The sequence below is a fragment of the Myotis daubentonii genome, chromosome 9 (assembly GCF_963259705.1).
Source record: "Myotis daubentonii chromosome 9, mMyoDau2.1, whole genome shotgun sequence".
NCBI classification, from domain to species: domain Eukaryota; kingdom Metazoa; phylum Chordata; class Mammalia; order Chiroptera; family Vespertilionidae; genus Myotis; species Myotis daubentonii.
Genome location: NC_081848.1, coordinates 58,110,138 through 58,136,045, shown reverse-complemented (window position 1 = coordinate 58,136,045; position 25,908 = coordinate 58,110,138). Strand labels below are relative to the sequence as shown.

Sequence of the window (25,908 nt, the reverse complement as noted above, 5' to 3'; positions counted from 1 at the left end):
TTCAAAGTCTACACTTTTTAACTATATGATTATACACTAATTAAATGTGACCAGTTTCTTGTAACTGGACATTGTTCATTTTAATCTTCCTCTATTTTAAACAAGTGGATAAACATAATATACTAGAGGCCAGGTAAACTGGTGGGTCCCTCAGGGTGGCCTGCAGAAATAGGGCCAAAACCGGCCGTCCAACGCCGCTTGCCATTACTGCCTGCCCCATCTGCTCATCCTGGCCCCGCTGCACCTGCCACTGCTGCTACTTGGTAGGCTCACTGCTATTCTGCTGCAGTCTCTGGGCTGTAGCAGCCAGCCGTGAGCCCTGCATCTGGTGCCCGCTGGTCAGCTGAGCAGCACTCCCGCTGTGGGAGTGCACTGACCACCAGGGGGTGGCTTCTGCATTGAGCATTTGCCCCCTGGTGGTCAGTGAGCATCATAGTGACTAGTCGAATGGTCAAAGGGTCGAACGATCACTTAGGCTTTTATATATATAGATTGATGTGGTATCCTAAAGATAAATTCCAGGAGTGAAAATTGCTGGCTCACAGAACATGAAATACTTTAAGACTTGATGAACACTGACAAATTGCTATGCTGAAAAAGTAGTGCCCATCCATGTTCCCGCGCAAAAAAAAAAAGTGTGAGGTATCTTTCCCCATTGATGCTCTGTACTTTAATCTTGATATGTTCACAAAATTGAAAAATGGCATCTAATTATTTTAATTGGCATGAATTTTATTATCAGAAAAGTTTAACAGTTTTTAATGGACTGTGCTCTTCTATGAAATGCCTTTTTAAATGTTTTGTTTTGTGTTATATTTAAATTTCACATTTATCTTTTTCCTTATTGATTTGACATGGTCTTCATATACTAAAATATACTCAGGCATATGTATTACAAATCTGTTTTTTGGACTTCACTTTTAAAACCTTCAAACTTTGAAATTCACAACCTTCCCTTTCTTGCCCTTTTTCCTAGACATTTCTTCAATTTTTCAGACCATTCCTACCCAAATATTTTTACCATGAAAATCACTGACATTATTTAGGCTATAGCTAGATGCCAATTATTGTTTTAAATAACATTTTTATCATCTAGTCTTTGTGTAACCTCAGGAAGTAATTCACCATCCCTGCATTTCAGTTTCCATATCTGTGCTAGACAATTTCTAATATCCTTTCTGCTTCTAAAAGTCAATGATTAAATGAATTGGCAAATACTGAAATTTTCATTTTGTATGCATTTGGTTTTAGAGGAGAATTTATTTTTAAATCTAATAAAAATAAAATGGAATTTAATGAAGAGAAAAGCTTGCTAAAGCAACTGACTTATTAAAAGCATGTACTTTCTGCTCAGCATGAAAATCTTGTTGGTCTCAAATGAATGCCCATTTGAAAAGGGGTCCCCCAGAAGGCTATGTTATAATCACAAGTTGTTAGAGTTCCAGAAAAATTCCCTGAAGTTTACATAACCCACCTCTCTCTCCTATGATGACCCTGAGGCAGACAGGGAAGCTGACTAATAAGTCACATAGGGAGTCATAGGAAACCTTGAATGGGGACCCAAACCTCCTTTCCTCTGAGGGGAATTCTTCTGCTTCAGTACACCTTTAGCCTTAGATCCCAACTATTAAAAGTTCAACTTCTGAAAATTAGCAAATAAGGTCATATTATTTACCAATGTCATGTCATACTGCCATGGCCAATATAATGTCATACAATTCACTGGAAGGGAGTTTCTTGGATATACACAGGAATCCATGTAATTCAGCTCAGCACTTAGAGGCAAGGGCTATGGAACTGCACTGGCTGGCTCCACCTCTACTGTCCCTGTGACCTGGGCAAGTAGCTGGACTTCTCTCACTTTGGCTTTCCTATCCTCAAAATGGAGAAAATGAAGTACCTACTCATAACTGTGTTGTGAAGATGAAATGCATTCATGCATGCTCAGTGCTTGGCCCAAAGCCCAGGGAGTTGATAGTGCTCATTCAATGTTAGGGGTTTGGACTATTGAGATTTAGATATTACAATATTCCAAAGTGTATGGAGTGGAAAGCAGTATTTTCCTCTATTCCTCTTTTCCAAGTCTCATTATTGGCAGAAGTCAAAAGGGATTATTTGAATAACCAACAAGCACTTTTTACAAAAGTTTTTACTGAGTTTCTATGGGGTGTTCGGAATAATGCTGAGCTGTGAAAGAAACAGCGATAAAAGAGAAAGGATCCATGTCCAATTGTTTCCTCTTATAAGAGGCATCCATGATCCACTGTTCCCATCCAGGCCACTTAAACAATCCCTCCTCAGTAAGTCCTCCACTTAATATGAGAGCAGTTAAAAAATAAAGCCATAGGTCAATCTCCTTCCTAAATAGGACCAGTTAGAAAAGTTAAGTGAAGTTTCTACTCATAATAGGGAACCATATAATTAAATACACAGTAACAGATTTACAAAGAAATATATAAGGCCTATAAAAAGAAAATAAATGTAAAAATTTTATTAAGGTATATGAAAGTTGACTTGCAAAAGAGAGATACTATATTCTTGTGAAGATATCAATGCTCTCAAAATTACTTACTTATAAATGTAATGCAATTCCAGTGAAAAACACATCTTTGAAATTTGATATAATTAATAGAACACCTTTGAAAAAATCGATATGGAAGAAGAGTCAAGCAATATTTAAAGAAGAAAAAAAAAGACAACGATCAGTTAAAAATTTGTATAGCCTGATGTTGAAAGCATAGTGCAAAACTATAAAAACTGAACTAGTGACTTAAATATAAGTAGTTTTTTCTTATGATAAAAGGCATTTTAAATTAGCAATAAAATAGGGATTATTAAGTAAACAGTTCTGGTACATTTGATCAACTATTTGAAGAAAAAAATAACATTAGACCCCTACCTCACACCATAAGGTGAGTTAAAGTACAAATAAATAAATGCTTAAAATTAAATTGAAAAACAATGTTGAAATTAAAATAGTCCACCAGTGAGGAATGCTTTTCTAATCACAAAAGCAAAGGCATAGAGCAAAACAGGTAAAAGGAAAAAGAGAGAGCGAGAAAGAACCCATGGACATGGACAATCGTGTGGAAATTGCAGAGGGCAGATAAGGTGGGTAGGAGAGGGTATAGGGGGATGGATAAATGGTGATGGGGGAAAAAATAAAAAATAAAAAAAGCGCCAGCCTGCAAACAGCCATCAGCCCCTTACCCAGGCTGGCCATACCCTCATGGGGTAAGGGTCTCCACTGGGGGGCTTGGCCAGCCTGCAAACAGCCATCAGCCACTCAGCCAGGCTGGCCAGGCACCCCAGCAGGACTCCACCCTGATCCGGGACACCCTTCAGGGCAAACCAGCTGGCCCCCACCCATGCACCAGGCCTCTATCCTATATAATAAAAGAGTAATGTGAAAATTGACCCTAACAGCAGAGTGACTGGGAATCACTGGTCACTATGACACACACTGACTATCAGAGGGCAGATGCTCAATGCAAGGGGAGCTCTGCTCAGCCACAAGCCAGGCTGACGGCTGCCAGTACAGTGGTGGTGGTGGGAGCCTCTCCCACCTCCTCAGCAGTGCTAAGGATGTCCAACTGCAGCTAGGCATGCTCCCTGTTGGCAAGTAGACATCCCCCGAGGGCTCCCGGACTGCCAGAGGGATGTCTGACTGCCAGCTTAGGCCCAATCACCCAGGGAGCGGGCCTAACCCAGCAGGTGGTCATTCCCCGAGGGGTCCCAGACTGGGAGAGGGCACAGGCCGGGCTGAAGGACCCTCCCAAGTGCACAAATTTTTGTGCACCAGGCCTCTAGTACATTAATAAAAAATGGGCAAAGGGAATAAATTTGCAACTCACAAAACAAGACATGCACATGTACAATATGCATATGGAAAACATTTAACACATAGTAATAAGAATCATGTAAATTAAAACAACAGAGAAGAATTATTTACCCACCAAATTAAAAGGACTCAAAATTCTAATATCCTAAAGATGATCTGCTTGGCTAAAAGCACTTATATACACTATGAGGTTTGAACAGTCACACAATTTTTGAGGACTATTTAGCAATATTTCACAAGAACCTTAACACAGTAGTATCTGTTATATTTAACAATTCTATATGTTTAAGAAAAATAGATATATTTACAAAAATGTGTATATAGTCAACACAACAATTATTTTAAAAATAGTAAGCATTAGAGAATTATAATTCACAGAAGGTATAATGTAAGAAGTCATTTAAACTTATGGCCTTGAATATCTTATTAAATAGAAAAGTATTTCACCACATCGTAAATGAAAGTGTTCACATTAAAGAGAGAAAGAGATAGAAACACAAAAAGAGAGAGACAAAGACAGGGAGGCAGAAATTAGAGAAGTGCATATCAAAATATTAAATGTGGTTTATCTCTAGGTAACAGGATTATGGATGGTTTTATTTTGTCTTTTGAGATTTTTCTATATTTCAAGTTTTATGAAATGAAAATGTACTCCAGTCAGACCTCTGTATCCTTGTGTTCCACATCCATGGATTCAACCAACCACAGAGCAAAGTTATTGTTTTTAATGTTACATGGTTGCTGACATGTACTATGTAACTAGGCCTGGAGGCTGAGTCTGTATTAAACATCTAGAGACTCTAGTTTACTGTCATTATTCCCTAAACTGTACAGTATAACAACTGTTCACAAAGCATTCACATTATTAGGCATTATAAGTAATATAGAGATGAGAGGGGGATATGTGTAGGTTATGAGCACACCCTTTTATATAAGGGACTTAAGCATCTGAGGATTTTGGTATCACAGGAGGTTCTGGAACCTAATCCCCCATGGATACCAAAGAATGCATGTACTTTTAAAATCAGGGATAGAAATCATATCTTGAAAGAGATATAAAAAGTATCTACAAAATACATATCACAGGGACAAAAAAGCCACATTAAGTATTGTATTGCTGTTGGTATTCCTATTATTTAGATTTCATAAACAGCAATTGATTTCGACAAAGAATCTTGTTTATCAGAGAGACACATTCACTCAAGTAAGGCACTCAGTAGCCCAAATGAAACCCATTGTAACCACACAAAAAATGCAACACACAAAGCAATACCAAAAAAAAGCAATTTTGCCAAACAATTAGGGAAAGCTTCCAAGGCCTGACAATTACTCCAATGGCCCCTGTTCCAATGTCCACTAATAAAATGCAACCACTGGATCTCATTGGGTACAGAGTCCAGAAAGTGAAAGAAGCTCCTCCTAGAGACTCTTGTCACTGGGACCCCTGTTCATCAACAGGACCTGACCCTCAGCAGCAGTGACAGCCCTGGAGAACCAGGATGGCGGCTCTTTAGGAGTAGCTCCCTGAACCCCGAGTCTACAGAGACCTAGTCACTTGTCTGCTAGAATAGACCTGAGGCTCATAGAATGACAAAGTCACATGGCATCTTAGTGTCCGAGAGTCCTACCCCCTCACTTAACAGATGAGAAAACTAAGTCCCATAGAAGTTGACAGACTCTGAGGTCACCCTGGTATTTCCTAATCCCAGTTACAGGAGACAACAATCATTAGAGAAAACTTTAAAAAAATCGTTTACACCAGAAAGAGGCTCTTGTTGACCCTAAGCTGAGCCTTGTAAGCTGATCAGGGTGTAGCTGTGCATACTGATGTGTCACCGCAGGTTCAGAAATAATTCCTCTGGTCAAAGTCAGATAACACTGCACATTTTAATTCAGGAAGTCCTTTCAGAGTCTGTGCTATCTTACATGCACGTGACACCTTATTAAATCAACTTCCTAAGAAAAAGCCAATTTAAAACAGACTGTCTCAAAACTTACATCTATATAATTTATGAGTTTTAAGTAATCTCTATTCAGATTGTCACTTCCAAGAATCTAATTAAAATTATTAGTATACAGAAGAGAGACAGAAGCAAGCTGGAAAAGGATAAATAGAAAAATTTGCAGATCTTTTCATTTTCCCATCTATCCCTGATAAAGCAATGCTAAATAAAACCAAACATATCATCAAGTCAAGTTAACAATACTGCGACAAAAGCAGGCAATATCTTATTTTTATTCATTGGCTCTGAAAGCATTTAAAATGCAGCAGAGCCAGCGCCAGTGACTGACATCAACATCTGTGTTTGCTTGCGGCATCAGTTGTCAAACTAACATTGCATCAACATATACTTTATTTTTTTCCATTTAACTTTTAAGGCATTGGGTTCAGGCCTGCAATGAAGAGCTGCCATGAACTATGAAGCTGTGTGGGTCTTCAAAAGACTTAGCTCATAGGCAGCAACACAGAGCTGAGATCTTCGTTGGGATGGATCTGTATGTTCTGAGACCACCACGCTGCAGGGGAGGCCTAAAAGTGATGCCAGTGAGTGGATATCCAGCCCTAATCGGTTTCCCTCATCTGATGCCTTAGCAGGAAAACACTTAGGAAGCATGGAATTTATAGTTACAGCCTGAAAATGCAGCTCAGAGAGCTTAAACACAGTTCACTTCAGTGCGGAAGACAATGAACAGGAAGAAGAGACCACCTAGATGTACAATGTGGTCCGGGTCCACCCACACAGCACAGCCTCAGGCAGCACCATTCCCAGGATATTTCCATATTCCATGTGAATAGTGCTCCTAGAGTTATGCAACCTCCTCCCCTTTTCCCTGCTAACCTCCCTCATCCCTTCCCTACTTTCTGTTATCAGAATCAAGATACTGACATTTTTAAACCAGTGGGAACATACCCAAAGGGCAAGAACAAGGACTGTGTGCTTTCCTATAAAAAAAAAAAAGAAAGAGAAAAAAAAGTACTTGCAGCCCAGCTGGTGTTGCTCAGTGGTTGAGCATCAACCTATGAACTTGGAGGTCACTGTTCAATTCCCTGTCAGGGCACTTGCCCAGGTTGCGGGTTCAATCCCATGTGGGGTGTGCAAGAGGCAGCCAATCAATGATTCTCCTCTTCATTAATGTCCCTATCTCTCCCCCACCCTCTCTGAAATCAATCAAAAATATATATTTTTAAAAATAAACAGAAATTTTAAAAATAAAAAACAAGTACTGCTATCTATCAGTAATGTCCTTCATTCACTCATTCCCTTCATCCATTTATTAATTCCACATTTACTGACAGCTCACATTTTCCTAGGTGTTGGAGAATCAGAGGATATAGTTGAATAGGTAAGAGTTCTACATTACCAAGAAACCATATCCAATGTGCAGAACCACCTTGGACACCAGGTTTCCTGTTGGCACAAGGAAAAAACAGGGAGGGGACTCAGGGCATTGTAATTTTGCTCCAGGACATCACAACTCCAGATTCTTGAACAAAGAAGGAAGAGGTCTGTCTCATCCTCTGAGGATGGTACCTGTGGTAGATTGTTAGCAAAAATGCCCCTAATAATTCTCCTCCATATCGCCAGGCCTCTGGGTAGTCCCTTGCTACACGAATTCTAATCTTGGCCATGTGACTTGCTTTAACTAATAGGACGATAGCAACCATCACAAAAATGGACACATCACAAGTGCTTATGTGTTGGGGCTTGCCTTCTCTTGCTGCTCTTGGGAACTCTGAAAGCACCACCATGTGAGCAAGCCCAAGACACTGGAGAATGGCAGATACTCAGCTAATTCACCCCATTGCCCCACCTGACATTAAGCCAATTTCCAGTGATCTGAGTGGGATGTTCCCAGCCAGCGATTTTCAACCAGTGTGCTACAAGAATTTTTAAAACATGACCACTCATCTTTCTCTTAGATTGTCAAATTTTAAAAAATGACAACAGCCAACACAACAATAGCCACCTGGTGTGAATGAATCAAAATTACACCTAATTTTTTTGGTCAGATGGGCAAAAAAAAAAAAAAAATTTTTTTTGGTATGCTGCAGAATTTTAGTAATTAGTCTATGTGTGCCATGAGATGAAGAAGGTTGAAAATCACTGTCCTAATCTATCCCTTGACCTAAAGAAACATAAGAAATTATGCATATTTTGTTATATGACAGTAAGTTTCAGGGCGGTTTGTCACTTAACAAAAAATAATTGAGTCAGTACTTTAAAGCAATTGAAACTCCAAAGATGTCCCATGATAGTGGCCCTGGTTAGCAAAGAATCCATTTATGTGCAACACTAGACATTTTAATCTAACACTCCCTAACTCAGATCTTAAGGGAATATGCTTTATGTTTGAATCATGAACACTTCAAGTCACTAGTTTCTGGCATCACCTAGAACAGCGGTTCTCAACCTGTGGGTGGCGTCCCCTTTAGTAGTCGAATGACCCTTTCACAGGGGTCGCTTAAGACCATCCTGCATATCAGATAATTTACATTACGATTCATAACAGTAGCAACATTACAGTTATGAAGTAGCAACGAAAATAATTTTATGGTTGGGTCACAACATGAGGAACTGTATTTAAAGGGCCAGAAGGTTGAGAACCACTGCCCTAGAAGGCAAATAAAGCCATTTAGGGAGTGAGAGGTAGCATAGGGAAAACATTTGAAAACATCTGAGACAGGAATGGCTGCTCAGAAGTTTCATCAACAAAAGGGAGTGTTGGAAACGGTAACACTGAGACTTCCTGTAATGCCTGTAGGGGCTACACTGCCCAGTCCCTCCCCGGGACTGAACACTTATGCCTCATTCTGAGAGTGTTGGAGTTGAGTCTCTCTCTCTAGGAATTTCTCTCAGCTGAGGGCTCCCTTTCCCAAGGTCAAGGCTCCTTCATTGCATTGCACAAGGTCACATCCAGTGACTGGTCCCTGCCCTGCCCGGTTGATACAATCCTGTTATTCTCATGTAGGACAATTCTGCTAAGCTATCCAACACCATAGCTGCCCATGGAATTTGTGGAGGTTTTTCCTGCAACTGCATATCAGTTCAACTTCTTCCTTTTCCCATTCCGCTTCCTTCCTTTCTTCACAGGCGCTGATCCTGGGAGCACTCACCAATAAAACTCCTGCATACCAGTCTCTATGCTTTGGGGGGAAATGGATCAAAGACACTCCCAGGACTGCCTTGGCAGATGGGAATAATAACAGGCAGTGGTTGAGGAAGTTTCCATCACCCAACAGGATGGTGGCAGGCAAGGAAAATGACAAGAAGTCATCAGAAGCATGGTATTCTAGAAGTTCATAAAAAGGGAAGAATCCCAAGGAATTAAAAGTAGTTGGTAAACAGTGCTAAACCCCTGTAACTGTGTCCCATGGTTTGTATAGCACAGGGAAAGCAAGAAACATGTTTGGCCACAACATTCAAAGGTCAACCCTAAGTCGCAGGAGCCAGAAAATTAAAAAAATAAACTAAAATAAAATAAAAACAAGTAAACCTCCTTTCCCTGAAGGGAGATGGGCAGAATAGGAGAGTGCAGCCCTGTTGTCCAAGAGAGGACTGAAGAGGCAGGAGAGGTCAGCAGATTGAATGAGGCACAAACCTTCACAGTTAGGCATGCAAATGAGAATCTAACTAACAACCTGAATGTCTGCAAGTTTCTTGGGAATTTTCTGTGGGAATTTTCTCTATGTTATTTACCAGCAGAACTTTCTGATGGCGACTAATGTTTTAAAAAATGATAGTGGGCATCCTGTGTGTGTGTTTGTTTGTTTTTTTATTGGTGATTCTAATGAGAATTCTGTGTTCCAAATACTCAAAAATATTTAGAAATGTTTTGACATTTTTGTTAATTAATATAAACATTTTAAAGAAATAGACTGCTTTCTGGGAAACACATAAGCACAGATTAATTCAGAAGTATAAATTAATCTAGATCAAAAAGTATATAAAAAATGTAAAGGCATCCAATAGTGATTTTCAAAAAAGCTTTCAGACCTACTTTCACCAGCAAATGTTTCAGACTTCGAAGTTATCAATAATCCCTATGCTATGTAACGGGGTAGGGAGGGGGAGCAGATGTTTCCTGACCTGTGCTAGGGCTGATGAAAAAGTAAAATACAGAACACAAAAGAACCTAATTATGATAGAGCAAGCCTTAGATGGTAAGAGAGAGACCAAGAGAGGTATTGGGGACTATATCCACTCACCTCTATCCTCAGCTATTGTATAACCTTTAGACTACATGTTAACTGGTTTGGTAGACAAACCAAGTAAAGCAATCTTGAGCTGAGCTGCAACCTAAGTCGCCCCTCAGCATCTGGCTAAACTCTCTCCCTAATGCATTTTATTAACAAACCTATATTACAACACTAACAATTAGAAAAACAATTCCAAGACAAAAGCCAATTTTATTAAAGTACAGATTTATAAACTACTAGAAAGTAGTTATTTTAGAAATTTAGAAATTCTAGAAGTTTTAAACCTGAAATGTTAAATTATATACAACTATTAAAATGATATGCATTTAGTAATGCAAGAATGGCTTAATATTAGAAAATCTATTAATATATTATATGAGATCATGAATTCATCTATTAATAACCAATAGGATCAAATAATAAATGCCTGAAGTAAACATGATAAAATTTGACAACAGATTATGGTGAAATACTAGGGGAATTCCCATTAAAATCAACCAAATTTCAAAAACAAGATGTCTACTATCTTTTTATTTTCACTATCATTTTTTAAACATTAATTACCATGGGCCAGTAAACTCACAAATATCAACTGAAAAGGAAAAGGTATACTTGGTAACATTTTGCATAAAATATAAACTACATGGGGTGCTTTGTTTTATTTTACCTAGATTTCCCAAAATCAATTGGGTTCATAGAACCCTAAAGGTTCATGGGTACATTCTCAGGAAACTCCAGTTCTCAATAGTGGTTTTGTATTTATATTTTTATATCTCTGATCATCTGAAATATAAATATAAGCTTTTTAAAAATCTACAATGGATGGATGGGTAAGGCTAGATTTGGCCTGCAGGACATAGATGATTATAATTGTGAATAACCACATACTTTGGTCACAATTGTCCCCAAGTACTACTGCTTTAATTTTTAAGTCCTCATAAGAAAAAAACAAAGTCAGACAACATATAAGTTTTTCATTTTCATCAGGTGATGGGAACAATGAAAAGTGGGGAGAGAATGAGCCTTCACAATGAACTTGATGTCTGAGGCATGCTGAACCCAGCAAGCCTGGGTAAGGCAATCAGGACACTGTCACATCTCAAGCACACTTTTGAATGTAGTAAAATAATTTATAATAACATACAATGAATGCTGTTAATTTGATAATTATTAGTTTTGTGACTTATGATTAAGAGCTACCAGAATAAAAAGTGCATTTTTAGTTATAGGTGTTTCTATTTTAGAGCTGTTATTCTAATTACCCTCAAAAAATAATTTAAACCATCACAAGTTGTTCAAAATATTTTTTTTCTTTAAAAACTGGTCCAGACCTTACTGAAATTTAAGAAACATGGCCTTAGACCAGCCGTGGGCAAACTATGGCCCGCAGGCCGGATCCGGCCCATTTGAAATGAATAAAACTAAAAAAAAAAAAAAAAAAAAGACCGTACCCTTTTATGTAATATGTTTACTTTGAATTTATATTAGTTCACACAAACATTCCATCCATGCTTTTGTTCCAGCCCTCTGGTCCAATTTAAGAACCCATTGTGGCCCTCGAGTCAAAAAGTTTGCCCACCCCTGCCTTAGACAATCAATTAAAATGCCTTTAACACTAATAAAAAAGTTTGGTGATAAAGACAGATACAAAGTGAATATACCAAAATCAATAGCATGCTTAAGCACCAGCAATAAAATGGTAAACAACATAATAGAAAAAGATAATCACCATATTAGAAGCACAACAAAAGATAATGAAAAATAACATTAAGAAGAAATATTAAGTCAGGACATATGTTTGGTGGTGGGGCAGGGGGAAGATTATAAAACTTAACCTAGAAACTCAAGAGTACCTGAATAAATGGAACAGCATTTGGAATAAAACTAAATAATGTTTATAAAGCAATTATTCTGAAATTTAATTATAGGTTTAATTCAATTCAATTGAAGTCCACACAGAATTATTACTGAAGTGTGACCATGTAGGAGTAGAAAAATAAAATGGTGAGAATAGTTAAGAAAGTCTCGCAAAAAGTAAGAAAGGAAGATGTGGTCAGGAAAAAAGTTACAAAATAGAACTAAAGGTAATTAATTTAATTAAACAAGTATCTTTCTACCAGAACTTCCTGGAGTCTTCTACTTCTGTCTGTTTCTGGGAAAGAGGAGTTATTGAAAGGCATGTAGCATTTACCAAGTGTATTTAAACAGACAAACAACCAAAAAACACTTCTCTATAAAACAGTCCCTATACATCTCCAGCACAACATAAAGCGCAGTTTGAGAAATGCTCAAAACACTACAAATGAAGGAGCCTCCTGGACTCTCAGTTTCTTGGCCTCTGCACCTTCAACTCTTTTCCCTCAATCCACTTTAGCCATTCACACCATTAATCATTCACACCTGGACTCCTCATCAACAGAAATCATACTGCCTCCAACAATCTCATTTCAAGCCTCTTATATTCAGTTCAAACCACTCTCTCATGCTTTTGACTCACTCGAATTGCTTACTTCTGCCACATCCTTCTACCTCATGGGGGCTGCCAATCCTTAATCTACTATCCACGTTCTCACTGTTCATTAGCCTCTCCCCTCTCTTCACTTACCCTGTATAGCTTAAATTCTGTGTCTTTTTTTAATTAAATTTATTGGGGTGACTTGATTAATTAAATTATGTAGGATTCAAGTGTGCAATTCTGATACATCATCTGTATATTGCATTGCGTGCCACCACCCAAAGTCTAATACTCTTCTGTCACCATATACAGGTTGTCCCAAACAAATATACACACACTTTAACAGCTCAATTTTGAAAATCAAATGTATTTTAATAAAACTGCCTTTAAAATTATTCAATATGTATATTCATTTTTTGGTGACACCCTATATTTGACCCCATTTACCCTTCATTACACCCAAACCCCTATTCCCTCCATTAATCACTTTTGTCTGGGTCTATGTGAGATTTTGTTTTTCTTGTCTGTTCATTTGTTGCTTTCAGTTTTATATCCCACCCATGAGTGAAATCATAAGGTTCTTGACTTTCCCTGTATGACTTATTTTGCTTAGCATGATATTCTCAAAATCCATTCATGTTGTTGCAAATGTCAGTATTTTATCTTTTCTTATGGCTCAGTTATAGTGGAATACTACTCATCCATGTCTTCTTTTCAATCATTCCCTTAACCTCACTCCACACACACTCTCATCTTTCCGCCATCAACTGACACTCCATCTGACACCTATCTTTCAACTTTGTGTTAAGAAAAAAATGAATGGCCCCCACCAATGGGCAGTTTTTTCTACTTACCGTCCAAATGCCATACCACTTACCCCCTAAAAGATCCCATTTCTTGGACATCACAAATCTCTCCTCTATCATATCTTTCCCATCCATGTTTGTACATGCTCTGATACCTCTCAGCTTAAAAAATAAACATATTTTTATACAACAAAACAAACTTCATCTGTTTCCTGATCTGTCCTCTGCCACCAATCCATTTTTCTGTTATTCTTTAAATCTTCTCAAAAGAGTTACCTGCATGTGCTTCTCCACAATCTTACTTTTAATTCTGCGCCAACCACTCCCAAGGAAACTGCTCTTTGACAAAATCCCCAACAACTGACCTTTTGTCAAATCAAATAGGTACATTTCTGATCCCCTAATGTTTCCTGGCAGCATGTGACAGAAATAACTCCTCTTTAAAACCCTTTCCTAGGCTTCTGCCTTCTCATCAAAGGTGCCTTCTATATCACTAGGCACCATTTATCAGTCTCCTTTGCTGGCTCCTCCATCTCCACCCAAACTCAAATCTTCAATAGTCCCCAGGATTTGGACTAAGCCCATATCATTCTTTCTTGATGATCACAACCATTTTTGACTTAAAATATCACTTACATCTTGATAACTCCCAAATTTTTATCTCTGGTGTGGACTTCTCTTTTGAACTTGATATTCATATGTCCAACCTCCTACTACTTGTCTTCACTTAAATATTTCACAGATATCTCCAATAGAATGCTTGAGTGCCCCCTCTTCAAAATGAAACCATCAACCACACAATTACCAAAGCCAGAAATGTTGTGATCATCCTTGACACCTTCTTTTATTTTATTCCACTATATTCAATTTATCTGTGAGTATTACCTATTTAAATGTATCTCACTTTTTCTCCACCTTCACTGATCCCACATAATCACCATCCTCTGCCTAGGGTGGTTCTCTGGAGTCCTTGCTCCACTGTGGCCTCCTCCAATGCATTTTTTATGAACAGCCACTGGATCATATAAAAATCTAGGTCACATGTTCTGCCTCTGCTTGGGATCTTTATTAGTAAATCTTACACTAATAAAAAATTTAAAATTACTTAACATAGCTCCCAACCCCTTCAAAATATGGACTCTGGCCATAACCGGTTTGGCTCAGTGGATAGAGCGTCAGCCTGCAGACTGAAAGGTCCCGGGTTCGATTCCGGTCAAGGGCATGTACCTTGGTTACAGGCACATCTCCAGCAGGGAATGTGCAGGGGGCAGCTGATCAATGTTTCTCTCTCATCGCTGTTTCTACCTCTCTATTCCTCTCCCTTCCTCTCTGTAAAAAATCAATAAAATATATTTTTTTAAAAATATATGGACTCTGCTGGCCTCCTCAGTTTCATAATGTGCCCCTTTCCCCCTATTTCTCTAAGCAAAAGACACTTCCCCATTTTGTTTCTTTGTTTTCTCATGTAATATCCACCTGCCACACCAAAATGCAACTTTCACAAATTCAGAGCCAGGCCTTGTCAATCTCTTTACTGTTGTATCCTCTGCAATGAGCAGGGATGCTTGGCCATTGCAGGTTCACAATAAATATTTTTTTTTTATTTTATTAGGGTGACAATTGCTTAATAATAGTAGATAGGTTTCACATATACAGTTCTATAATACATCATCTGTATATTTAATTGTGTAGTGACCACACAAAGTCACATATTTATTAAGTTGGTGAATGAACAGAGTACTCTTTTTGCCTATACACTACTCTTACCCCAAATAGCTCTACTGAAATTTTTGCAACCATCTTTAGCTCTTTGGAAAAGATAAAATTTTTCATAGTCATGTCCCATTTCCTCCTTGATGAATTATTCATAGCCCCATAAGCAACTCTCAGTGTGCTTATGAGAATTTCAAAAGCTGCTTCCATGCAATATTATTTCTGGGCCCTCAATTTACCAAAAGGCATCTTGTTTCACTAAAAATGCTAGTAGGGTGGTGTATTTCAATGAAATAAAATCTCACAAAGCTTGACCTGTGTCATCCATGCTACTGCCATGGTGATAAGCCAAATACTACTAGTATAAAATTCATTCCCATGGTGTTGAACACATGGCTTGGAATGTATGTCAGCAACAGTCCCCTGCCCTCTCATTCACCTCTCACCAGATGTTTTCAAGCATCATCACCCACATGTCCCCCAGGCCTGCATGGCACAGAACTAGCGCTCACCAACAAGAAATGAAAGGAAGGCAGCTGCACTGGGGAAGCCGTGTCTCCAGAGCAGATTTCATTTCAGGCCCCTGATGCTGAGACTTCTGAGTTCTCCAGGCTCAGCTTTTGGCATTGGTTTAAACTATTTGGACTAAGACCACTGCTGACTCTATCATAGATACGGCTCCAGAGCATGACTAAATTCATTAATACCTATGAATATTTATTTTCCTAGCCCCTGTTCCATTGCCTCCAAGACCCTGTCTTTTCTGTGAGCTCAAGAGCATAGCAGTATGACCCAGTATCCAAAAATAGGTCCATGGGACATGAGGAATATATACATGTGTTCGGGGGTCTAAGTCCTATACAGTACAATACATTTGGACAATAATCCTACCATGTTCATGTAAGTATGTTTGGGATTATTCAGATGAACTCAGTTACTGAGTTCCACTACACAACCTCTGTGCCCATTTTTGTTTCTTATTTCCAATGGGCTGTGCTATGAGATGATATTGTAAGTACTGTTAGCAAAGAGAGGTGGACATGATTGCTAATGGATGTGTTTAACCCAAGTGAAGGCCAAATGGTATTTAGAACATGCATTTCAAAAGAAGACTTCTGCAGCAATCCTGAGAAAGAAGAACAGAGTAGGAGGGATCTCAATATTAAGCTATATTACAAAGCCACTGTTCTCAAAACTGCCTGGCACAAGAACAGACATATAGACCAATGGAACAGAACAGAGAACCCAGAAATCAACCCAAGCCATTATGCTCAATTAATATTTGATAAAGGAGCAAGAGCATACATGGAGTCAAGACAGCCTCTTCAACAAATGGTGTTCGGAAAATTAGACAGATACATGCAAAAAAATGAAAGTAGATCACTAACTTATCCCATACACAAAAATAAACTCAAAATGGATAAAGGACTTAAATGTAAGTCAGGAAACCATAAAAATCTTAGAGGAATCCACAGGCAACAAAATATCAGACATATGTCATAGCAATATCTTTACCGATACAACTCCTAGGACAATGGAAACTAAGGAGAAAATAAACAAATGGGACTACATAAAAATAAAAAGCTTCTGCACAGCAAAAGAAACCATCGACAAAAAAACAAGAAAGCCCACTGCATGGGAAAACATATTTGCCAATGTTATCTCTGATAAGGGTTTAATCTCCAAAATTTACAGGGTACTCATACAACTTAACAAAAGGAAGATAATCCAATCAAAAATGGGCAAAGGACCTAAATAAACACTTTTTGAAAGCAGACATATACCTAGTAGAAGGACAAGAGACATATGTAAACCTGCTCAAAGTCACTAATCATCTGAGAGATGCAAGTCAAAATGACAATGAGATGTCATCTCACACCTGTCAGAATGGTTATCATCAACAAATCAACAGATGATAAGTGCTGGAAAGGATATGTAGAGGAAAAGGAACTCTCGCTCACTTCTGGTGGGAATGCAGACTGGTGCAGCCACTGTGGAAAACAGTAAGGAGTTTCCTCGAAAATTTAAAAATGAAACTCCCATTTGACCAAGTAATTCCACTTCTAAGAATATATCTCAAGAAATCAGAAAAGATATATGCACCTCTATGTTCATAGTAGCACAATTTACAATAGCTAAGATTTGGAAACAGCCTAAGTGCCCATTAGTAGATGAGTGGATTAAAAAATGGTGGTACATATACACAATGGAATATTATGCTGCTGTAAAAAAAAAAAAATAAGGAACTCTTACCATTGGTAACAGCATGGATGGACATGGAGAGCATTATGCTAAGCGAAATAACCCAGTTGGAGGAAGACAAATATCACATGATATCACTCATTTGTGGAATATAATGAACAACATAAACTGATGAACAAAAATAGATCCAGAGATAGAGAAGCATCAAGTAGACCATCAAACCTCAATAAGAAGGCAGGGAGGAGGGGAGGTAAGAGATCAACCAAAGGACTTGTATGCATGCATATAAGCATAACCAATGGATAAAGACAGTAGTGGGGTAAGGGCATGTCCTGGGGGGTGGGAGTGGCCGGGGAGAGGTCAATAGGGGAAAAAGGAGACATATACAATACTTTAATCAATAAAGAATCTAATCTAATAAAAGACAAACATGCAAATTGACTGTACCTTCACTACGCCTTGAGCCACACCCACCAGCCAATCAGAGCAACTATATGCAAATGAACCCAACCAAGATGGCGGCCAGCAGCCATGGAGCTGGAACAAGCAGGAGGCTTGGTTGCTCCAGTGATGGAGGAAGCAGGAAGCCAAGCTTCCTGCCTGCTGTGGCTGGCTCTGAGCTCCACTGAAGGCAACAAAGTTTCAATTATAGAAGGTAAATAAATGCCAGAATTTTTAAAAAAAGGAAAAAAAAGGAGAGGCTGGGAGCGTCCGTCGCCAGGGGGCTTGGCCAGCCTGAAAACGGCCCTCAGCCCCTCACCCAGATTGGCCAGGCACCCCAGTGGGGACCCCCCACCCTAAAGGGGGTGTGGGCAGCCTGAAAACAGCCATCAGCCCCTCACCCAGGCTGGCCAAACCTCCCTGGGGTGAGGGTCCCCACTGGGGGTGGGGGGTTGACCAGCCTGCAAACAGCCATCAGCCCTTCACCCAGGCTGGCCAGGCACCCCAGCGGGACCCCCGCCCTGATCCGGGACACCTTTCAGGGCAAACCAGCTGGCCTCCATCCATGCACCAGGCCTCTATCCTATATAATAAAAGGGTAATATGCAAACTGACCCTAACAGCAGAACGACTGGGAATGACTGGTCACTATGGCACACACTGACTACCAGGGTGCAGATGCTCAATGCAGGAGCTGCCCCTTGGTGGGCAGTGCGCTCCCACAGGGGGAGCTCTGCTCAGCCACAAGCCAGGCTGACAACTGCTAGTACAGCAGTGGTGGTGGGAGCCTCTCCCGCCTCCTCAGCAGTGCTAAGGATGTCCGACTGCAGCTTAGGCCAGCTCCCCACTGGCAAGTGGACATCCCCCGAGGGCTCATGGGCTGCCAGAGGGATGTCTGATTGCCAGCTTAGGCCCAATCCCCCGGGGAGCGGGCCTAAGCCAGCAGGTGGTCATCCCCCGAGGGGTCCCTGACTGCAAGAGGGCGCAGGCCGGGCTGAGGAACCCCCTCCCCCCCCCCCCGGTGCACAAATTTTTGTGCACCAGGCCTCTAGTAAATAAATAAATAAGAAAACATTATTTAGTTTCAGGACACACACTAAAAAGATGATGACTTACTAGTAACAGTGGTTCAGATACTGAAAGTGAAGACGATTGAGTCATCAGGCCGCAGTGGGGATGTACACCTCATATCCAAAAAGCCTGGGCCTTAGGATCCACACTGTGTACACACCACCAGCATTGATTTAATTTCAGCCCAATGCTATCCTTGGTCCTGTTGCATCAGTGCAATTAATTCATGTTTTATTGGTCTGTGGTTTCATTTACACTTCACTAGTAAATTGGTTTGCCTCAGTAGTTGTTTAAGAGCTGTAATTATCAGGAATATATACCTGAATTTATGTTTGCCCATATTTAAGAACTACTAGAATAAACATATTTAAATTAAGCTCTATGGTTGTGTTTGCTTGCTTTTCCCTTTTAAAAGTTTGTGAATGCTTATGCAGTATAAAAAGCACGATGTTTGGAAAGAGATCAAAACTCAAATCCCAGCTTTGCCAGCAACTTAGCCATACAGTCTTATGAGCAATTTACACATTCTCTTTGAGCCACAGTTTCTCCGGAATGGTCATAAGCATTATGAAAGGTGATATGTGCTAAGCACCCAGCCTGCAGACAGTGAGAAATGAAGTTTGCCTTCCCTGTGCTTGACTTTCTGGCTTTCTGCTTACTTAAAATTTTAAATATCCTTTGACTGTTCACCCATAAATACCCACATTACATTAGTTTTAACCCTTTATATTTTTATAACACAAAACTGTGTGATAACTCATAACAATTTTGAAAGGTAAGTAATTAAGACATTATTGGCCTGGTCTTGATGTGGAAAATGAATTTTAAAGCAGGAAAGAGACTGATTGAGGAACATGTGTTGCCTCATGATCAGTGGTATAGCTTGGACTTGGCTCCTACAATACTTCCACACAAGTGCCACTGTTCTCTCCACTAAACTGTGTCCAGGTTACAGTCAAACGAGACCTCCTCTAAATTCTCTCCCTGTAATGTTATGCTGTGATTTCCCAACAGATACAAGAAGGGGTCTGGCTATTTCATAAATAATGTACATACAAAATTTATAAAACAGAAGAAAGTTGAAAAGCTGGACAACCTTGACGGGGGACACGGATTTTAAAGCAAGGACACTGACAATTCCATTTTTCTCATCCTTTAATGGTTCTGCTCACAATTGCATCCTTTTAGAATTTAAGGCCTATTACCAATTCATGCTGCAAAGAGTTTGTGTAATGGTTTTAAAAATTATATTAAGCCAGAGAACAGCTTTTTTTCCCCTAATTGCCCAAGATAATATGAGTGATAAGTAGTTTAAGCATTGGCCATGAAAGCATAGGTACAGTTGAACGTCCACTGAAATTAGGGGAACCACTCACTCTTGTGTCTTATCCAAGATTAGCTATAAGGGCCAAAGAAGGCAAAGACTGTCTAACATCACTGATAGTGAAATTCTGGTTTCCAAGCAGACATAAAATTCCCTAGGACCGTGGTCGGCAAACTGCGGCTCGCGAGCCACATGCGGCTCTTTGGCCCCTTGAATGTGACTCTTCCTAAGCCTTAGGAGTACCCTAATTAAGTTAATAACGATGTACTTACCTATATAGTTTAAGTTTAAAAAATTTGGCTCTCAAATGAAATTTCAATCGTTGTACTGTTGATATTTGGCTCTGTTGACTAATGAGTTTGCCGACCACTGTGCCTAGAAGAACACCAGATCGTTCTCTGCTCAGATCAAAAAGTGTCCAAGCCAGCACTACCAACAAATCCATGGCTTCAAGAACACAATGGTGACAGCGGTTGAACACGGGGACACTACAAAGATTAGAAACATGTGATGCTACATTTGTGTACATCCACTTAGATAATATTATTTAATTCTTTCAAAATGTAGACGAAGATGCGTCAAAAGATGTTTACATTTAATAGAGAAAATAATCAAAGTAACTAAAATGTCCAAACAGTAATTCTATAGTTTATTCTGTCCTTATGACAGGACATTATTCAGCCATTAAATTTATGTTTACAAAGAATTCTAAGGACATTCTTAGAATCAATCAATAAAATGTTTAGAGGTGTATGTCACTTGATTCCATACCCATGGAAACAGGAAACTTGGTCTGAGTAGCTGTTGATTGGACCAAGGACAGGGACCATTCCTGGGCTCCTACAACAAGGTTGTGTTTAAGATATTCCCAGTCCCTAGCTAGCTGTCAGGGACTCATCAGGTATGCATCTACCCAACTTCCATGTGGAACCCAGCATGAGCTGAGCTGGGCACGGAGGATTTCCTCTCTGTTAGCCCCTGCATGGGGATGCAATAAAGCCAAACCTGCTATCTCACTTCACCTTTCTGTTCTGCACAAGGAAAACTGACCCAGTGGGCAACGATGATATTTGATAGTTTTAATACAGATCTTCCCCAAAATACTGACTTTTTCCCCATCCAGAAAAAAATCATCAAATAGTGGTAACTTTTTCTTTATAGATCTTGTATGAAATTTCTCTAAAGTCACAGTAAACATGAGCTTTAAAAATTCCTGGGGGTTTTTCTCATCTGGAACTCTCTCTCAAACAGAGCACCTCCCATTCACCTCTGACCTGCCATCTACTTCCCATCTAGTCGTACTCCAACTCCTTGGACCTCCTTGATCTTCAATTCTTCCTCAACCTCTAACCCAGTGTTACTCAGAACGGTTATGTTGAGTATGGTTTGTTATAGTCTAAGTTAAGGAATCTATACCAGAATGTAAACCAGCATGCTATTTCCTTCATAAACAAAGTAAAAAACAACTATATTCAAGAAACAAACAAAAATACCACCTGAAATTAGCAGCATACTTAGTGACTTCATTGGTTTACATTCTGGAGTATGCTCCTTTTCTTGTCATGGACTAGTAACAAACAATTTTGGAGCAGCATCAGTCCACATACCACCTTTGAGTTGCACTGCTCTACCTCTTCCCAGTCTCTCCAAAATTTTAGTTCAGACAGTGATAAACACATTGGCTAAAATAAAACAGGGCAACACACCAGGATGGTCAAGAAAGAATTCTATTAGAAGGTGACACCTGAGTTAATAAGAAAAAGCTAACCAAGCAAAGATCTGGAGAAAGAATTTCCAGGTAGAAAATAGTCAGTGCAGAGGTCCTGAGGTGGGAGATAAAAGTTAAGTAAAAATACGTCAGGATTATGTGCTAGTGGATTTTAGACATCACCTGGGCTAGAGTTTCCCAAAGAAGGTGCTATAGCTCCACAGGATGGTTAAGTGGTTTCACATTTTCACAAAGTTCCCTGGTCAGGCAAGTTTGAGAAAAATTGAATTAATTAAGTTTAAATTGTGTTTTTTGTTTTTTTTTTAATTCAGTTGCTATTGTACATCATGAATCTCCAAGTGTTCCCTGGAAGCAGGTTCAGGCATGCTGTCCAACACTATAATGTTATGAATGAGGATACTAAGGTTCAAAGACATTCAATGATTTGACCCACATCCAGTGGTGCACTGATAAATGTTTCACAATCGTTTCTCCGCCACCGCCTCACCAACACCAGCAAATAGATGCTTACTGAGATGGGCATGCTTGCTCTCAGGTGTTCATCTCCGGGTGCTCATACCTTTGCAAATGCTTTCCCCCTTGAATGTGGGTACGCACAACCTCTGACTTGCACAGGCGATGGGATATCACTTCTGTGATTAATTAACATTATATAAGAGTCCCCCTTGCTAGTGGACTCTCACTAGAGACCCTGTTTCTCATAAATTGGCCTTTAAGAAATAAGGCCCACATGGAAGGAGCGAAGGGCGGCCTGCAGGCGACATCCAGAAAGACACCAGGGCCTTCAGTCTTAACACTGCAGGGAAATGAATTCTGCCAACAATGTGAGGGAGCTTGGAAGCAGATCCTTTCCAGTTAAGTCTCCAGATAAGAACACAGCCCAGCGAACACCTTGCCTGAGCCTCGGGAGACCCTGGGTAAAGAGCCCAGCTAATCTGTGCTGGGCTCCCAAGCCACGGAAACTGAGAATTAATAAATGTGTGCTGTTTTATGCCAATAAGTTTATGGCAAATAATTCTGTAGCAATTCCATTAACTGATACACTCACATCCATGCATATATTTATTATAGTTCTACTGCCATATAGTACTGCTATGTAGCACTAAAAATAATAAAATATGCAATAGTCTTCATTATATATAGCCACTTGCTTCTCAAGAAAAAAATGCTTCTGTTGATTTTTGCTGAATTACAGTACCCATAATCTATGGTTGCCAGTGATGAGTAAGTGAAGTTTCAACATGAATGTTGGCTGATATTTTTATTTACACGAATGAGCAGGATGAAAGTGAAACAACAAACACATATTTCAAAACTTCCTTCAACTGCCAGTGCTGAGAGACTTCTGTGCTGAACTGCAAAACAGGTTTTGAATCCTCAAATGCTATTTCTTCCATTTTCGGTACTATTCACAGTGTAACTACTAAAGACATGAAAAGCTTTTATGTTTCCCTGTATTATTAACACTTTCTCCATCACTCTGCTTGGAATGAGCCAGATGTCAAGAAACATTTTCAATAAAAAAACAAAAACAGTAAATATTTTAGACTTTGCAGACCACTTATGTCTATGGCCATATATTCTTTTTTGTATGTTTGTTGTTGTTGCTGTTTGTTTGCTGTTACAACCTTTAAAAAATATGAAAAAGCATGCCTAACTCTCTGAATATACAAAAAATAGTCCTGGGCTGGATTTCTTTCATAGACCATAATTTTTCAAATACTCATCAATGAAACAATAAATCAAAAAAACACTGACTTGTAATATTTGCCAATTTCTGTAATATCAATACTTCCAGCGTGGCCGCTTTCAAACTACTGACATGATGTCACTAAATGTGGAGTTGTGGAGAAACACACAAAAGCCCACCATTTGTCTTAGTCTGCTCAGGCTGCCATGACAAAATACCAAGGATCAAGTGGCTCAAACAACATAAATTTATTTTCCCACGGTAGTTCTGGAAGCTAAGAAGAAATGGAAGCCAAGATGCTGGCATATTTGGTTTCTGCTGAGGGCTTTCTTCCAAGGAAAGGGCTAGAGAGAGGGAGAAGGAGAGGAGGGGAGGGGAAGGCGTGTGAGAGAGAGCTCATGCCACGTCTTTAATATCTCTTCTTATAAGGACAACTAATCCTGTTCTATCAGGACTCTGATGACTTCATTTAGCCTCAGTTACCTCCTTATCTATCCCCAAATTCAGGCACATTGGGGATTACGGCTTCAACGTATGGATTTTATTAGGACACAATTCCATCCATAGTACTTTTATAAAGCATTTCCATGTACAGATACAAGATCATACATAATAATAGTAAAAGTGAGAGAAATAATTAGGAAGTAAATGATGAGTTCTCAGTACTTATTACCTTTTTTCTTTATATAATTTAATTGTAAATTGATATAATTTAATTTTAAATATGGACTGTGTTAAACAACTGGCTCTCAAGACTCCTGAAAATCTCCTAAGTGCCCAGTACAAGCCAGTTTCCACCATCCCTGCCAAAGCTTGTTAGCACCAGAGCTGGTCCTAGAACCCATATTTGTAAACCTGGTGTTCTTTCATCTCTTCCCTTCAGCAAATAGCCAAGACAACACTGTAAGGACATATATTTGTTTACTATCAAAAGGAAATACAACCAAACTCTAGACTTTGTGACAACTCATTTATTTTCCCAGGTTTTAAAAGGTATGAAGACTAATAGATTTTTATCCCACAGCCTATAAATAGCTGGCTTGCTCATTAAATACATAATTTCTATACTCATTTACTATCTGCTTTCTTGGTAGTCCAGAATTTTCTTGGTCAAACTTTGATAAAGTGCCATCTTAAAGAAATATTATAAACCAGTAGTCTCTCAAACATCTAGGCATTAGAATCAACAGAGGATGCTTTATAAACGATAGACCACACAAACTTAGTAGCATATCACAATCTGGGAGGAATTGTCCCCAAGAATCACTCATTTTAGCAAGTTCTGATGGTGATTCCAATTAACTAGGCCAGCAGCTGTTGTCCGATAAACATTTGAGACGTATTAGCATAAATGATAAAGTTAGTCTAAAGAATGAGCCATCCAGCAAGCCCAGTGTGTCATATTCTTTCATACACCTTTCCAGGGGTCCTTTTCAATCGTATCTGTATTGATCCTTACAGCACTGCTTTGTTTTAGTCCTGCAGATAATATGAATACGATATAATTTCACTAGCTTTCTTATAAAGGCTAATAAGGCAAAATTGTAAGCATACGATGTTTCTCTGAAATGGTTTCAACCTTTCTGTTTCCATTTCATTTCCCTGAATTCTCTAGCAAATCTGCTCTAAGGAATTAGAAATGCTTATTCCCAGTAACATGTAAATAATTAACCCATCGTTAAAAACACCATAAGCATCTGTAAATGCAAGCAGCGGACCTTCCCCCCATGCCACAAGCATCTATAAAAAAAAAAATTGTTTTCCTTAAGTGGCAGCCCTGCCCAACTTTAAAATCATTTTTGGTGAGCTTTTTCAGCTGAAAATATTCAAGAACACCCGAATTGTGACTAATATATTTGTTTTTACAATATTCATTGCAAATTGATATTTTTAATTACATTCAAAATATCCTAGCATGCGGGGGTGGTTTCTGTCTTGTACACGTGCCAGTTAACTGGTTAATATGGGATCAACCTCACTTTCACTCTTTCTCACTCTATCTCCAATCTCACCAACAAACCCTATCAGCTTCATGCTGTATCGATCCAGAAGCCAACCCACCTCTCACCACCTTTTCCACTGGAACCCTAATAACCAGCCACCATCCTCCTGTGCTGAGCAGTTAAAATAGCTTCACAGTGGGTCTTCCTGCTTCTACCTTTGTCTCCCATCAGTCTATGCTCGACACACAGTCAGAATTATACTTTTATTTATTTGACAGTGTTGCAGAGTGTCTTCCAATTACCAGCTACGGAGCAAGTGGGGAATGGAATGGGGACCTTTGCCAGGCTTGCTTTCCCTGCTGTCTCCGAAGCTGGCAGAATATTAGCCACTCTCCAGATACAATCCGGGGAGGTTCTGAATTATATTTTAAGGTGTCAGTAAAATATCATTCTTCCTCTGGAAACTCTTCAATGACTTCCTATGTTAGAGTTTT

General features: G+C 39.3%; 1 protein-coding gene and 1 non-coding gene across 3 annotated transcripts in view; both read right to left on the bottom strand.

Annotated features, from left to right (window-relative positions):
* NELL1 (neural EGFL like 1) overlaps positions 1-25,908 on the bottom strand; it is a 705,206-nt gene that overhangs the window by 415,724 nt on the left and 263,574 nt on the right. The gene's annotated exons all lie outside the window — the stretch shown is intronic.
* On the bottom strand, positions 25,690-25,829 carry LOC132242427 (small nucleolar RNA SNORA7). Its single transcript, XR_009454620.1, has one exon. It is a non-coding gene; the product is annotated as a small nucleolar RNA SNORA7 (small nucleolar RNA).